This window comes from Salvelinus fontinalis, chromosome 27 (assembly GCF_029448725.1).
Source record: "Salvelinus fontinalis isolate EN_2023a chromosome 27, ASM2944872v1, whole genome shotgun sequence".
NCBI classification, from domain to species: domain Eukaryota; kingdom Metazoa; phylum Chordata; class Actinopteri; order Salmoniformes; family Salmonidae; genus Salvelinus; species Salvelinus fontinalis.
Window position 1 is genome coordinate 33,780,936 of NC_074691.1, and position 6,000 is coordinate 33,786,935.

The 6,000-nt window shown below is 41.7% G+C and overlaps 1 protein-coding gene across 6 annotated transcripts in view; it reads right to left on the minus strand.

The window, feature by feature from the left end:
• The window catches only part of tbpl1 (TBP-like 1), a 29,045-nt gene extending 24,039 nt beyond the window's left edge, over nt 1–5,006 (minus strand). Inside the window, exons 1-2 of one of the 6 annotated variants that reach the window (XM_055885626.1) lie at nt 4,885–5,006; nt 3,976–4,115 (exon numbers count right to left, since the gene is read on the minus strand). The gene's annotated coding sequence lies outside the window, so the exon portion shown is untranslated. The other 5 variants (XM_055885621.1, XM_055885625.1, XM_055885622.1 and 2 more) reach the window with 5 other exon arrangements.
• Between the last annotated feature and the right edge of the window lie 994 nt (nt 5,007–6,000).

The following is a 6,000-nucleotide window of genomic DNA, read 5'->3' on the forward strand; positions in this document are numbered from 1 at the left end:
TCATAATGAATCAGACTACATGGAGCGGGGGGGGACCTGATCCTAGATCCTAATGAATCAGATTACATGGACTGTGGGGGACCTGATCCTAGATTGTAATGAATCAGATTACATGGACTGGGGGGGACCTGATCCTAGATTATAATGAATCAGATTACATGGACCGGGGGGGACCTGATTCTAGATTATAATGAATCAGATTACATGGACCAGGGGGGGGGACCTGATCACAGATTATAATGAATCAGATTACATGGACCGGGGGGGGACCTGATCCTAGATCATAATGAATCAGATTACATGGACTGTGGGGGGGGGGGGGGGGGGGGGACCTGATCCTAGATCATAATGAATCAGATTACATGGACTGGGGGGGGACCTGATCCTAGATCCTAATGAATCAGATTACATGGACTGGGGGGGACCTGATCCTAGATTATAATGAATCAGATTACATGGACTGGGGGGGACCTGATCCTAGATTATAATGAATCAGACTACATGGACCGGGGGGGGACCTGATCCTAGATCATAATGAATCAGATTACATGGACCGGGGGGGGACCTGATCCTAGATTATAATGAATCAGACTACATGGACCGGGGGGGACCTGATCCTAGATCATAATGAATCAGATTACATGGACCGGGGGGGGGACCTGATCCTAGATCATAATGAATCAGATTACATGGACCGGGGGGGACCTGATCCTAGATCAGCACTTCTATACTGAAAAGCTTGATACATGTACAGTTGAAGTCGGAAGTTTACGTACACTTCAGCCAAATACATTTAAACTCAGTTTCACACAATTCCTGACATTTAATCAGAGTAAAAATTCCCTGTTTTAGGTCAGTTAGGATCACCACTTCTAAGAAAGTGAAATGTCAGAATAATAGCAGAGAGAATGATTTATTTCAGCTTTTATTTCATTCATAACATTCCCAGTGGGTCAGAAGTTTACAGACACTCAATTAGTATTTGGTAGCATTGCCTTTAAAATGTTTAACTTGGGTCAAACGTTTTAGGTAGCCTTCCACAAGCTTCCCACAATAAGTTGGGTGACTTTTGGCCCATTTCTCCTCACAGATACGGTGTAACTGAGTCATGTTTGTAGAACTCCTTGCTCGCACACGCTTTTTCAGTTCTGCCCAGAAATGTTCCATAGGATTGAGTTCAAATTTTCTATGGGATTGAGGTCAAAGCTTTGTGATGGCCACTCCAATACCTTGACTTTGTTGCCCTTAAGCCATTTTGCCACAACTTTGGAAGTATGTTTCGGGTCATTGTCCATTTGGAAGACCCATTTGCGACCAAGCTTTAACTTCCTGACTGATGTCTTGAGATGTTGCTTCAATATATCCACATAATTTTTCTACCTCATGATGCCATCTATTTTGTGAAGTGCACCAGTCCCTCCTGCAGCAAAGCACCCCGACAACATGATGCTGCCACCCCCGTGCTTCACGGTTGGGATGGTGTTCTTCGGCTTGCAAGCCTCCCCCTTTTTCATCCAAACATAACAATGGTCATTATGCTCAAACAGTTATATTTTTGATTAATCAGACCAGAGGACATTTGTCCAAAAAGTACAATCTTTGTCCCCATGTGCAGTTGCAAACCGTAGTCTGGCTTTTTATGGCGGTTTTGGAGCAGTGGCTTTTTCCTTGCTGAGCGGCCATTCAGGTTATGTCGATTTAGGATTCGTTTTACTGTGGATATAGATACTTTTGTACCTGTTTCCTCCAGCATCTTCACAAGGTCCTTTGCTGTTGTTCTGGGATTGATTTGCACTTTTCGCACTAAAGTACATTCATCTCTAGGAGACAGAACGCATCTCCTTCTTGGGCGGTATGACGGCTGCGTGGTCCCGTGGTGTTTGTACTTGGGTACTATTGTTTGTACAGATGAACGTGGTTCTTTCAGGCGTTTAGAAATTGCTCCCAAGGATGAACCAGACTTGTGGAGGTATACAATATTTTTTCTGAGGTCTTGGCTGATTTCTTTTGATTTTCCCATGATGTCAAGCAAAGAGGCGCTGAATTTGAAGGTAGGCCTTGAAATACATCCACGGTACACCTCCAATTGACTCAAATGATGTAAATTAGCCTATCAGAAGCTTCTAAAGCCATGACATACTTTTCTGGAATTTTCCTGTTTAAAGGCACAGTCAACTTAGTGCATGTAAACTTCTGACCCACTGGAATTGTGATACAGTGAATTCTAAGTGAAATAATCTGTAAACAATAGTTGGAAAAATTACTTGTGTCGTGCACAAAGTAGATGCCCTAACCGACTTGCCAAAACTATAGTTTGTTTACAATAAATTTGTGGAGTGGTTGAAAAACAAGTTTTAATGACTCCAACCTAAGTGTATGTAAACTTCCCACTACAACTGTTTCCGGACCAAAGTCTCGATTGGTACAGAAAATGTACAGTACCAGTCAAAAGTTGGGACATACCTACTCATTCAAGGGTTTTATTTTTACAATTTTCTACATTGTAGAATAATAGTGATGACATCAAAACTAAGAAATAACAGATATGGAATCCTGTAATAACCAAAACATCTAAATATATTCTATATTCTTCAAAGTAGCCACCCTATGTCTTGACAGCTTTGCACACGCTTGGCATTCTCTCAACCAGCTTCACCTGGAATTCTTTTCCAACCGCCTTGAAAGAGTTCCCACATATGCTGAGCACTTGTTGGCTGCTTTTCCTTCACTCTGCAGGTCAACTCATTCCAAACCATCTCAACTAGGTTGAGGTCGGGTGATTGTGGAGGCCAGGTCATCTGATGCAGCATTCCATCACGCTCCTTCTTGGTTAAATAGCTGTTACACAGCCTGGAGGTGTTTTGGGTCATTGTCCTTTTGAAAAACAAATGATAGTCCCACTAAGTGCAAACCAGATGGGATGGCGTATCACTGCAGAATGCTGTGGTAGCCATGCCAGTTAAGTGTGCCTTGAATTCTAAATAAATCACTGACAGTGTCACCAGCAAAGCACACCCTCACACCTCCTCCTCCATGCTTCAAGGTGGGAACCACACATGCGTAACCAAAAATCTAAAATTTGGACCAAAGGACAGATTTCCACCGGTCTAATGTCCATTGCTCATGTTTCTTGGCCCAAGCAAGTGTGGTCTTCTTATTGGTGTCCTTTAGTCATGGTTTCTTTGCAGCAATTTGATCATGAAGGCCTGATTAACGCAGTCTCCTCTGAACAGTTGATGTTGAGATGTGTCTTGTTACTTGAACTCTGTGAAGCATTTATTTGGGCTGCAATCGGAGGTGCAGTTAACACGGATGAACTTATCCTCTGCAGCAGAGGTAACTCTGGGTCTTCCTTTCCTGTGGCGGTCCTCATGAGAGCCAGTTTCAACATAATGCTTGATGGTTTTTGCCACTGCACTTGAAGAAACTTTCAAAGAAATGTTCAGGATTGACTGATCAGGTCTTAAAGTAATGATGGACTGTTGTTTCTCTTTTCTTATTTGAGCTGTTCTTGCCATAAAAGACCAAGTCAATTTTACCAAATTGGGCTCTCTTCTGTAAACCACCCCTACCTTGTCACAACACAACTGATTGGCTGGAATGCATTGAAGAGGAAAGAAATTTCACAAAAAATCCCACAGGCAAACCTGTTAATTGAAATGCATTCCAGGTGACTACCTCGTGGAGCTGGTTGAGAGAATGCCAAGTGTGCAAAGCTGTCATCAAGGCAAAGGGTGTCTTCTTTGAATAATCTCAAATATAAAATATATTTTGATTTGTTCAACACTTTTTTGGTTACTACATGATTCCAGATATGTTATTTCTTAGTTTCGATGTCTTCACCATTACTCTACAATGTAGAAAATAGTAAACAATAAAAACCCTGGAATGAGTAGGTGTCCAAACATTTGACTGGTATTGTATATCTGACCATTCAGCTTGTTTTATGAAGTTATTTAGGGTACCATAACATACCGGGTTGGATGTTCTTGTTCTTCTCTCAGACTCGTCTCAAGTAGAAAATAGAGACAATTAGTTCCACAGTAGGACGTCTATGATAATGAGGATTTGGCCGGGAACTCGCGAACGTGGCGTTGACAACTCAACAGCTGCTCCTGCACCACAGACCAGGGATGTTCATTCGACCCCGGTCAGAAAAGCGATGTACTGCAGATATTGTAGTTGTGGTCAGCATTCAAAACATTCAATTCAAGTTCCACAAATTAACGTCAGAATGGTACAGAGAGACATTATCTAAGTACGATAAAGGGGAATAACGTCACTTTAGCTAACGTTAAGCTAATTAGCAAGTCAAGTGAACTAGCTAGCTAATGTTAGCTAACATCACCAGCGTAGCTCAATTACTAGCACTAGCTAACTTACCACAGCATCAAGACACACCACTCTTTTATATTATTACAAGCATCTTTGCTAGAAAATAAGATGGTTGTCAGGTTTCTGCAGCATTAAATGAAAAAGTCAAAGATATTGAATGAGTTTAGTTAGCTAGGTAAGTTTACTTACTACCCGGCGTTGCGTAGTAACGTAACTGTGTACACCTCACCTGCACACAGGGTCACTCTGCATCGCTAGCAATCAACTCGTTAGTTAGCTAATTCGTCGTTAACGTTAGTTAGCTAGGTAACTAGTTAAATCAATAGTTAGCTAGACACACAGGCTTGCAAAAAAAAGAGGAAATTGACATGTAGCCTGGTACACATTTCAGCTTGCTAGCCAGCCAATTAACAAAGAAAATGGCTAACGTTAGCATACTAGCTCTTCAATAACGTTAACAGGGGCAACTTGCTTTTACATGAGTTAGCTAGTTTGATGCGATTCTCCAAGACTGTATTTACTGTATTTTCTTCTTAAGTGGAGATGTACCTCACTGAGCTGTTCCCAAAATAAAAACAAACGCCATTTCACGGGCAAATGTAACGTTATTGCTCTTGCTTCTGTGTTCAGCCGCTAACCGCTAGCTAACTGCTTCCTGTTTAGAGTTTGTTTAAAGGGGCAGGCTGCAGTCTTTCCGACATTAGAATCGCTGTGGTTATACCACCCCCTTGTGGACAACCATGTCTCCAATTGATATTCCAATGAAAGTATTACATCCAATTGTTGGATTTCCCACCCGGAGAGAGTATGGAATATTTTTTTAAATCAAATTTTAATTATAGAATTGACACATCGTATATAATAAAAATGTCGTGCAAGTAACGGGCTGTGTTGAATTACAAATAGCATAAACACACCTCGAATGTCAAAGTCGCAATGCTTGTATTGAGCAATACCAATGCTTATATGAAAGCGCATATCACTTTCGAGATATGCGTCTTCCAGTCGGCGAACGCGTTTCCATGTTGCAGTGCGCCTCGTCAATTCTTGAGAGCATTTCAACTGAGGAGAGCACGGTCACACAGGTAGGAGGAGCGATCTGTCAATCATAAACGCCGACTCTACACCGTAAATCTGCAAAATCGACATTTGATCAAATTGACTTTTATCAGAGCAACCAATGAGGGAATAGGATCCGGTTTTGTTCCAAGACCGTGAGTTTCCGTTCACAGTGTTGCCAATGTCGCAGTTTTCTTGCAATTGGGCAACTTTGAAAAACGATGTCGAAGTGGAAAATGTTTTTGGGGGTTATTTATAAGTTGCACCACGGCCGCCATGGCGTTTCAATTAAATATATATATATATATTTCACTGAGACCTGCTGCTGAGTGAGTGGTTCGGAGGGCGGAAGCTGTGTGTTTTGAGAGCAATATAGCGATTAGCTGAGTCACGTGAGACATGTCATTATGGAGATACCCCACATTTCAAACCCTTTTTCCATAAAACATATTAATACTATATAATTGATGCACATCAATAAATAATGGGGACAAAGCACTGACAACGACTTTGGGTGCACTAGAGCGCATTACAAGCGAAGTGCTTTATGCATGCTCAGTTCTTGAGTCTCGGGGGCTGCCGGAGTGGAAATTTGAAATGAAAGTT